This window comes from Nannospalax galili, unplaced genomic scaffold (genome assembly GCF_000622305.1).
Source record: "Nannospalax galili isolate Female #2095 unplaced genomic scaffold, S.galili_v1.0 scaffold321, whole genome shotgun sequence".
NCBI classification, from domain to species: Eukaryota; Metazoa; Chordata; class Mammalia; order Rodentia; family Spalacidae; genus Nannospalax; species Nannospalax galili.
In genome coordinates this window covers 1,480,521-1,491,882 of record NW_008345972.1, presented here as the reverse complement: position 1 = coordinate 1,491,882, position 11,362 = coordinate 1,480,521, and the positions used below count along the sequence as shown (strand labels likewise).

The window sequence follows — 11,362 nt, the reverse complement described above, 5'->3', positions numbered from 1 at the left end:
TTACTGATTGCATATTTTTGCTTTATTTCTATATATAATGTTGCATAATTTTTATTTGCAGTTTGTATTTGAATAAGTCATAATATTTTATCATCAATACATTGAATTTTATCCAATGTTACTTTAAAAATGTATTCTTAGCTAGCCTTGGTGGCACACACCTTTCATCTTAGCACTTAGGAGGCAGAGGCAGGCAGATCTCTGTGAGATCCAGGTCAGCCTGGTCTGCATAGTGAGTTATAGGTCAGCCTGGTCTACGTACAAATTCCAGCTATAGCTACACAGTGAGACCTTGTCTCAAAAAAAAGTATTCTTTATTTTTTTAAGGTAGTAACTTCACAAAGGTCAAACAGATCACTCAAGGGATTTTCATGAAAATGTATTCCTTTTCCTTCATATTTTATGATCTACAAAAAATGTAAACTTTGAATCTCTTTTACATGTTTATGTATTTAGGTACTGGAGACTGAACCTAGGGCCCCTGGTTTGCTGGGCTCTCATTCTACCCCTTAGCTATATCCCATTCTTAGTCTTATTTTTGAGACAGTTTCTCACCAAGTTGCCTAGACTGGCTTTGAATTTATGCCATATACCAGGCAGGTATTGAAACTGTAATACTCCTGCCTCCCGAGCAAGTGGAATTATAGAATGTGCTCTCATTTTTAATTCCCTAAACCATTTTTTTAAAATATAATTCCATGCCTCTGAATTACATAGCTACACTGTTACTTGTACTATTGTTTTAATTTCAATACTACTAAGAAATGTGGAATATTTTTTAAATTCTGTTATTATTCCTTGATATACATTTAACAATTATGTTCCAAGCACTAAATGTGATGCATTTGCTAAGTAAATATTAAGTTTACATGTCATGTTATGAAACTGTTTACACATGGGCCTCACAGTACAGTATTTATGGTGTTCTCTAGTTTTTGATGTTGATATTTATTTGGGTTGTGCTGTTAATTATGTAGCTGATTTATTTTTATAGAATTACATTTATTTAACCCCAAACTCCTACAGTTATTGAAGTACTCCCTCACCACATTTAGCTTAAATCTATAATCCTCCTCCTTGATATTTGAGCTGTTCCTGACCTACAGGAAGCTCCCTCCTGTGTCCTCTGGCCATTTACAATTGTGACCCATTTCTCTCTGTGTCAGATCAGTGGTTCTCTGAAGACCTCCCTCTCTTGAGTTGGAAGCTGGGTTTCTCCTTTTCATTTCCTTCTCCTTTCAGTTTCAGGTCTTGTTTTGGTGACTTTGTTAGAAGTTTGTGAGAGTGGGTATGAGAAATATGTTATCTGAAATCTCTGTCTTCAGATACTTTGTTTTGCATCTTCACAGTCATCAGCTTCATTGTATGTGGGTCCTTATATTAACAGTCATCTAACTTTAGAATACCAATATTCTCCATTGTTTTCAAGATTTTTAACAGTGCGATTGAAGAGTGTAACGTTGTTCTAACCCTTCAATAAGATTCCACAGGATCTTTCTAATGATATTTGATAGTATCCCTTGTCCATGAGATTTACTTTCTGGTTTGGATGTGCTGTAAGGTCTAAATTAAAGGCCCTTCCCATTATGTATTTGATGCCTGGTGAGACTGTGGGGCCCTGATGGCCTAAGTCTAGGTTAGCCTCCTCAGTCATCTCTTTTGGGAGCCAGCTGCCACCTTTATCTCTTGTTTCTACAAAGTCTACCTTGCCTTCCATTCTCTGTTCCCATGGGCCATTCTGTAGGTTTGTCTAATATTCAGTGTCCTCCCTCAGGCAATAACTTCTGTTCATCTCATCTGTCCAATCCATGTTCAGTCATCCCCATAGGTCACAAATCTCTGCCTTATCAGTAGGGTGGATAAGGGGTAATTAAATGTGTGGACATCTGTATTCATTTATTTTCATTTCTGCGATGAAATAGCTGATGCTGAGTATTTATAAACAAAAGAGGTATATTTAGATTACAGTTTTAGAAGATAAATCAAACAGCTCAGTTCCAGTGCTGGTAAAGTCGTCATTGGTCACATGGCCTCATGGCATATGGCACCATGACAGTGGCAATATGTGAGAGGAAGAAATCTTTGTACTAGAAAGGCAGAGAAAGGATAAGGTTCAGATGCTGCACTTCCATGAACAGGGTCAATCATTTGTGGGACTGGCAGAAAGGACAGAGGCGTCACGATGAAGCCGGCATTCACATGTCTGACCAAAGCTGTTGATGCTCAGCTGAGGACAGTGACACTGCCGGTCTGTTCTGCTGCTGTCCTGGGGCTGTCACACCTGTTGCCCTGATCCCTTGGATACTGAAAGGCACATCAGTGGAAGCCCATGATACAGATACCTGGGAGAGCATTTGCTTCCACACACAGTCCCAACACTGAAGGGGTTCACTCTGTACTTTCCAGTCTGGTCACTGTGCCACACTGAGCTTCCCACTGTGCCCCAGTGGGCTGAAGGGCTGGCCCTGTGTTCAAAGGTTTTCAGGTCCCCACTGAGGCACTAGAAGAAATGACACTGTGACTGTGAATCCCTCAGGCACTGACTGTGTCTTGAGAAGGAGAGAGGTCACCAGTCTCATGAACTTTCCCCCATGGTGCCTGAGAAGTCTAGTTTACGTGTAGTCATACAGAACGAAACAGCTGCACCACTTTTACATGATTAGAACCATAAAATACTGACAGACAGAGCAGGAGAGGCAGACAGAGAGACACTTTTACATGGTATGTTGAGGTCCTCATTTCTAATAGATGGTTGTTATATAATTCTGCTGCCGCTGTCTAATTCTCTATTATAACAAAAGCAAACCTGCAAGGTCACAGAGAAAGAGGTACAGGACACTCCTGTGAAACAGCAAAGTAGCGGATTAAAAACTGACTTAAAGTCAGGCTTCTAAAGTCTGGACAGCTGTTAACCCAGAGGGCTCTGATTTTAGGCTCCCAGAACAAGAAAACTCAAAACTGTGACCAAGGGGCCAGAAGAGATGGCTCAGCAGTTAAGAGCATTGACTGCTTTTGCAGAGGACCATGATTTGGTTCCCAGCACCTGCATGGCAGCTAACAACCATCCATAACTCCAGTTCGGTGGTATCCAACTCTCTCTTCTGGCCTCCATGAGCATTGTACAACACAGAAACACCTACATTCATGCAAGCAAAGCACTCACTCACATAAAATAAAAAATAAAAATAATTTTAAACTATATTGTCAAGGTAGACAGGATTTCTGCTATCACTCCAGAGTACATCTAGTATAAAGTAAAAAGGAACAAAGGAAGAAAGAGGAGGAGAGGGGGAAGGCGAGAAGGGGGAGGGAATAAGGGAAGAGGAAAAGAAAAAAGAAAAAAGGAAGGAGGAGAAAGAATGTTTAGGAACAGAAAACAACGGAAACAAAGCTTCACATCTTGACATAATTAGAAAAAAAAAGACTGGGTAAAATGATTATTCTGCAGAAAGGCTCTTTAAAAAGCTTTCATTGGCTCGCACCTCTACAGTACCAATTCTGGATTAGCTTCAGTACCTGCAGAGATGCACCATTAGGCAAGCTTCCAGGGACATAACTAATACATCTAAGGATCGTATCTAATTACACATGCTATGTTCTGCCTTTACAGGTTGTTATTGAACACAAAATAGAGCACCAAGAGGAATATTTCACTTTAACCATCAGAATAAATATCTTGACTGTGATTTGTAGTTATAGCCTTTATTGCCTTAAAGTTTTCCATTGTTGCTATGTTTTGACCTAATGAGTGATAAACTAAAATGTTTGGAACTTACAGTTGCCTAGAGAAAATGGATCCCCACGAACTCCCATATATTAAACATGGACCAACATAAATTAAAACAAAGACTTAAATGAGTGAAGAGCTGAGGATCTGCACTGCCACTCCATTGGATAGCCAAACCTGTATGCTCTTATACCTCCAAACAATGAATGTCATCTCAAAATAGTACCACAATTTTAAGTCCATGTCCCCCTCTATTAAGAATCCTCATATCCAATAACCCAATATTACTGAAGTAACTGACTATATCTGCCTTTATCTGCTTTCTGTTACTGTAGATACCTAAGGCTGGTACTTTATAGAGAAAAGAGCTTTATTTAGCTCCCATGTCTGGAAGCACAACACCAGCATCAACTCAAGTCTGGTCATATAGTGGATGGAATGGCCATAGCAACAGTCTGTGAAAGAAGGAGAGGTGATGTAGTGACATCAGAAGCCAGAAACATAGGAGGGGTCAGGCTGGCTATGTTCATATCAGTCTCTCATGCAGAAACTATCCTGGCTCTAAAGGAAGTGAATTAATCTCTTTAAAAAGTGATATTCCCACAAGTTCATTATCTCTCATTGGGCTTCAATGTTCTTCCTCTTAGAGGAACCATCTGGGCATTGACCCATATCCAAACCATAGCACCATCCAACAATCAGCCCAGAACTGCTTTCTGTTATAGATTAAATTGACAGGTTCTGTTCAGTTCCTGTCTTAATACCTCCCAGTAGCTGTCTGACTTTTCCTCTGAAAGGCATATAATTCATACTCAGCCATCTACTCATCTGTTTATGAGCCATCTACTCATTAACCTGGCTCTTGAACAGTCTTTGAATACATGATCTTACCCACACTTACCTTTCTCCGGAAGCACAGGTAGGACATTATACAGATGATGTCCTCCTTTGAGGACACTCATCCGACCACTCATTAAGAACATGCAGAGTCTCATAAAGTGTCTTGTAAAACCACAATGGACAAGTCCTACTGGCTCTATTAAGCTCATGCCCCATATCTTATAAACTTTTTATGAGCCCATTTGTATTGTCACTTACAATGTGGTTCATTTTTAAAAATTTTGTTATCTTTTTAATTTTATGTGTATGAATATATTGCCTGCACGTATGTGTTATGCAATGCTCACAGAGGTCATAGGAGGGCATGACCCCTGGGACTGGAGTTATGGATAGTTGTTAGCCACCATGTGGATGCTGGGATTCAAACCTCTGTCCTCTGCAGGAGCAGCCAGTGCTCTTAACTGCTGAACATCTCTTCAGCCCCAAAGTGATCCAAATTTTATTGGGGTGCCTGAGAAAAAAGAGCCTGTAATCTGTCCTTGTTGAAATATAAGACATTCTTACTAGTGTATTTGAAGAATCCATCATACAAATTTTAACAAGCTCCTCTTATGATCCCTAGACTTGGCCCATAAGATACCTGTGTGTTTGTAGCCCAGGAAAATGTCCTACTCAAGTGCATGCTTTGTACCATTAGTGTGGTCTTTTCTGGAAAAGAAACAGAAGCTGGCCCTGATCTTGAATCTGTGGTTCGGTGTCCAATTGCCCTTCATTTGCCCACCCCTGAAGAATGCTTGTATCCTGACTGCATTCATATGTTGAATTTAACCCCAAGTTAATGGTATTTGAAGGTGTGGGATTTCGGGGGTAATTAGATTGTAGGAATAGAGCCTTCCTACATGGGTTAGAATTCTCACAAAAGAAGCCCCAGTAATCTCCCTTCTGCTATAAGAGGACACAGTAAAGAGACAGCTCTCTGTGAGCTAGACTCCAATTCTACCCCACAACCTTAAACTGAAATTTCTGCCTACAAGGCTTTGAGAAGAAATTTTCTGTTTCTTAGCCATCTGGTTATGGTATTTTAGTATGACTGCTTGAATAGACTTCTGCTTTCATGCAGTGTGTGTGTGTTTGTGTGTGTGTGTGTGTGTGTGTGTGTGTGTTGTGTGTGTGTATACCACATATGAAAGAAAACATGATATTTTGTCCTTTTCCTCACCCATGGCCTCCTCTTATTTCCCCTCCCCTGTCCTTTTAGATCTTCTTTAATATATTTAAAATTGTTTTGAAGGGCTAGCTCGAAAGTGATGGGGAGCCACATGAAGTAGATCTATAGACTGCTTCTTATGCACTGATCCTACTAAACAACAGCACAGACTCATACTCTAATCATGCACCCAAAGCTGACCAACTTGCTACTTGGTTTGGTTTCATCTCCCTTGAGTAGCTCCTTCCAATCACTTTATATGCATTCTGTTAACTCCCTGCTTCTCTTCATCAACGATTATGGGTTTGGGATTTCAATTACAAATACATTGCCTTTTTCAATATACAAGCCGGCATGTGGTATGAAAGGCACATTCTTGTGATGAACTCCCTTGAGAAAATGAGTAGGAAGATATGTGAACAACATGGGATTACACATTTGCTAGAAAAAGGACAGAGCTTGGCGTTGTAAGGAAATGGGAGAAAGCAAAATGAAACTTTGTCTTCCTTCTGAGTTTATATGACCTTTACACGCTCTGTGGGTAGTGAAACACTGGGTTCTGTGACTAAACAAAGATGATATAATTGGAGTTCCCCAAGCTGACTGACTTCCATCCAAGCCCATTATCTCATGTGACTTCAAAGGCTCTCCCCCAACCTACTCTCAGGCCCCACCCAGAAGCTGCCTGCTTTGCACCCCAGGATCTTCCAGACTTATTTCCCTCACTCATTTTCCACTCCTTGCTAGAATTACTCTGGTTTCTGCCTGATGCTAGGGGTTGAAGGAAAGGACACATTATTATTTATGACTGTTTACTCCAGAACTTTGAGGTTGTACATTGCCCTCTGCAGCAAGTATGACTGAATCCTGGTGTAGACCAAATAAAGAATGCCGCAGGTCCTTAGTGAAAGCCCAGGTCATGAAGGGAATCACAAACCACTGATCCTTACATTCAAGCTGTTGCATGCTGGAGGTCTGACACTGTGCTCACATCCCTTGACCCCTCTCTGCAGCTTTTGAGTATGGCCCAGATCACCTTCAATTACTGCTCAGCGCCCAGTCATCAGCTCCCTAGCTCCACCCACTTGCCAAGTTATGTTTCTTCATGTACTATATACCATAGTTCATCTCTAGTCCTGATTGTCCTGTGTGTAGGATGTACACATACTGGTCTTTCTCCACTAATCCTATCCCTTTTTTCTGGAAATTATTGTTCTTGGATGGTATAAGGACATACTGGAGCTCGCTGGTACTTCTCACAGGACCCAGGCCTCCTCTCCTCCTGGCACTTTCTTAAAGAGCATCTCATCTTGCTCAACTTCTTTGGTAAGTTCTTTGTCTTCTTCTGATGACCTGGCAATGCTAGATTCCTCTCACAGAAGGCTTGAGTGTCTGCTTGAGTGTTGGGGTGCCATTTGAAAATTATTGTCAGTCAGAGTCCGTGTAGGGAAGATAAAGCAAACTGAAAATGAGATAATTCAAGGAGGGTCATCAACAAAGGTTGGCAAGTGTGAGTCCAGAAGAACTTTAAGGGACCTTGATACCTGCTGAAGTACAGGGAGCAAGGTGTGTACGCCAGAGAGAAGGCTATGCAGAGGGGTGCTGGGGGACTTTGTCAAAGACACAGATGGCTGGAGGTACCTTTTCTGGGAAGAAGACAGAGGTTCCAAAACACAGACTTGCTTCCCACTTCTTTTCATGAGTATTACCAAGATTGGTCCATCTCATCTATAAGGCAGCAAGAATGTAGTTAGGTGGTAGAGTAGAGAGGAACCTAGAAGGTCTAGACATACTTCACTTCTGCCAGTCTTCACATGGTAGGTTTTGAGGCTGACCACTTCTAGGCTGGTTTCCACCTGGTCTTTCTGCTTGAGATATAGAATTTGAGGCATGCAGAGCACTCATGTAAGAGAGCAGGGATAATTAGGGAAGATACACTGATGTAAGAACACATTCCCTCATTTTGCCTTCCAGCCCGTGATGGTTAATCTTCAATAACTAGATTAAGAACCACACGGTAAACACCACTGGGAATTTCTGTGGGGGCATTTCCAGAGAGATGCAAGTGAGGTGGGAGGAGACACATGAGTGTGGGTGGCACTAGTAAAAGGTCTGAGGTCCTAGGAGTGCAAGCATTTACTTCTCTCTGCTTTCTAACTGCAAATACAATATGACCAGCTATGCCATGTTCCTGCCACCATGGCTCCCCCACCATGATGGATCGTACCCTCGAACTGTGAGTAAAAATAAATACTTTATTTCTTAAGTTGCTTTGGTGAAGAATTTTGTCACACCCATGAGAAAAGTAACTAATACAGAAAATTGGTATCAAGAAGGTGGATAATTATTGGTGTGATAAAACTGATCCTGTGTTTCATAGCCCTTTGGTACTGGGTTGAGAAGGAATGTGGAAGAATTTGGAGTACGGGTTAGAGAAGACTTAGGGTGTTCTAATGAGACCTTAATAGGACATTCTGGTGGTAGACAGGAAAAACAGAACGCCAAGAAAAATATAGACTGTAGGCCAGGCTCATGCAGTTTCAGAGAGGAGCAAGGACAATTGGGAACTGGACTAGGCCATTCATGTTACAGCTTGTGAAAGAATTTGACTGCATTCTATCAATGTCCTGAATTTTTGAATAGGGTTGATTCTAAAAACCAGTGGATTTGCATATATATATGTATATGGTAGAGTTATATCCTCTGATCTAATTATGATCTTGTTACTGTCTTTATTTGGAAATGACATATGACATAAGATGTTACTGGGTGTGAAACTGGCAAAGGGTAGATTTGTGATGACTAATCTTTATATCCAAATTGACTGGATTTAGATTCACATAGAAAACTCACCTCTTGGCATGTCTATGAGGGGTGTTTTCAGAGATGATTAATTGATGTGCAAAGACCTACCTGAATATGGGCAGCACTGCACAATGGGCTGCGGTCCTAGACTGGAAAAGGAAAAAGTGAGTGGACATCCTCTCTGCTTCATGGTGCAATGTGATAGGCTACTTCCCTCTCCTATCTCCATGCCTTCACTGATACAATGGAATACCCTCCAATCATGAGCCACAGGAAAAACTTTCTTTTCTTTTTTTTAATTTAATAACCACATACTTAAACGAAGCATTTCATTACAACAGCATGGACATATTCAATAACAATTTTCTAAGCTAAGATGCATCTTTTTCAAAATTGGCTGTAAATTTTTAGTTTACAGTTGACTTGTTACAGTTATACAATATTGTACTCAGTATAAGCCCTATAAGACATAAAATTGAATGAGGTTTTAAGTTTTAAAAAAGATCTTCAACTACTATCCTCGGGCCTCTTGGGGTAAGTCTATAGCACAGCTCTCCGCACCGGGACTCCCTAAGCCACATTCACCCTTCCATCCCTCCCGCCTTTCTATACTCCTAGTTTGGGCCCTGCGCCATTCCTACTCTTGGGGCCCCAGACACCTGGGGAACCAATACTGCTTCCTGACCCTACATGATTAGAAGAAGCATTTCACTACAGCTTTAACATATTCAGTAACACGCTCCAGAGCAAGAGTACATGTCTTTTACATGTGGTTGCAAGTTTCTAAGTTCACAGTTGAGTTAATACAGTTATATAATATTGAAATCAGTATAAGCCCTGTAAGACATAAAATTGTATGAGTTTTTAACCTTTAAAAAAGATCTCCATTTCATTTTAGAATATATTGTTCCTTGCAAAAAGTTTTTGCAAAACTTTATTTTCTTAAGTTACTTCTGATGGGTATTTTGTCACAGAAACAAGAAAAATAACGAATACACAGACCCTCCTAGTGGGGCTGGTTAAGGTCTTTAAGAGACTGAAACATAACCCAGCATCTTCTTCTGCCCAATTTTGTTTTCTTTCCTATTCCAGGAGGCACTGATCTAAGGAGAGAGCAACAATGAGCTGACTGAATGTGTCTCTCGATCTCTGCATCATAACGGTTCCCAGTTCATCTGAGTGACTCATTCTATGATAAATGCCGATATCCCCCTAACATTTTGCAGGATCTACCTTCTCATATGACATTCATACATATGATTGGACTTCTGGACACTACTACCCATTCTCCCCAGATGCAATGTGTCTGATAGATCAACACAAAAGTGGAACATCATGTCCTGTGGCTACATCAGAACTCTTCTAAACTATAGTTTGGTGAAAATCAGGAAAACTGACAGAGCCTAGAGCCATGTGCTCTGAAAACTAGTTCTGATTTCTCTTACTAAATGTAACACTGGAATGGGGAAATTTTTATCAGGTCAATAGCCACCTTCATATTAGGGTCTGCAGTGGGTAGAAAAATACGACCTCTAATACTAGAGATTTGACTATAACTTTATGGAGCTTACATCAATCCATTGTGTATGGCAGGGATGTCATTGCTTTCTAACAGGTTATTCTGAACGCATCCCCTGTTGCCATGACCTATGTAGATTTTACACTGTAAGAAGCCTCTGAAGGAAGGACAGTTGCCATCTCCACATTTCTCAGGACATTTAAAGGACAGTCATCTCTGTTGGAGTTCCCCTACATATGATGTGTCACTCCATTCTTTCATTCTCCCCAGAAAGTGGGAAAGTCCCAGAGAGAGTCAAAATTAGTCTTCCCAGACATAAGGCAGGGAAACAGGACAAGGGGTGTATCTGGGTAACAGCAAGGGGGAAATACTTAACACATGTTTTTGTCTTTTCTCCCTAATTTGGTTATAGGCAAATACCTGGGCTTGCTTCATGCCTAGCTTCTTAACCCAGTAAAAGTCATAATTCACAGTAGGCATTCATGAAAAGAGTGATCATATCAGGAGAGAAAAGAAAGGGAATCTTGGAAATGAAAATAAAACTATAACCATTTTTTAAAGGCTTCATAAGTAAACAGCATCAAAATTGGTACAGAACTGGGGAAGAACAAGAAGATAATAGCATGAATAAATTTATGATATTTCCCAAATTATTATTCTTGGGTAGTATAAGGACATACTACTGATTTTGCCTTTGATATGAGAGGTAGGAAACTGTATATACTCTTGTTGGACCTGATGGGTTGTTGTAGACCCTCTTGGGTTTTCTGTGTTGGAATTCATGTTACTAACAGATGATGACGTTTCCATCCTGCCCTTACATTTTTTTTTTAACTTTTAAAAAAACTTTATTGAGAATTTTATAAATGTATATGAGGTATTTTGATCAAATCCATGCCCACGGCAGCACATATATGAAAACTGGAATGATACAGAGAAGATTAGCATGGCCCCTGCACAAGGATGACACACAAATTCATGAAGTGTTCCATATTTTTAGTCTACGGCCATATCACCCTGAGTGCACCTCATTTCATCTGCCCTTAGATTCTTATGGCTTCTGTCTGAAACACCTCTGTAGGGTGTCCTGAAAATGTGCAGTGTGCTTCCTGACCATGGAAGGAATACCTCCTTCAAGTCACAATACCTCACAATGACCTGTGAGGTTTGATAAGGCTTATGAACAACACAATTTCCTTTCTCCTCTGACGGGAATGAATAGTGGATTTCATCAAATATTTCTTCTGTCTCGATTGAGATGGTC

The 11,362-nt window shown here is 40.5% G+C and overlaps 1 non-coding gene across 1 annotated transcript; it reads left to right on the top strand.

Moving 5' to 3' along the window:
* Nucleotides 1–10,992: 10,992 nt before the first annotated feature.
* On the top strand, nucleotides 10,993–11,096 carry LOC115071912. The gene has a single exon (XR_003850967.1). It is a non-coding gene; the product is annotated as a U6 spliceosomal RNA (small nuclear RNA).
* The last annotated feature ends 266 nt before the right edge of the window (nucleotides 11,097–11,362 follow it).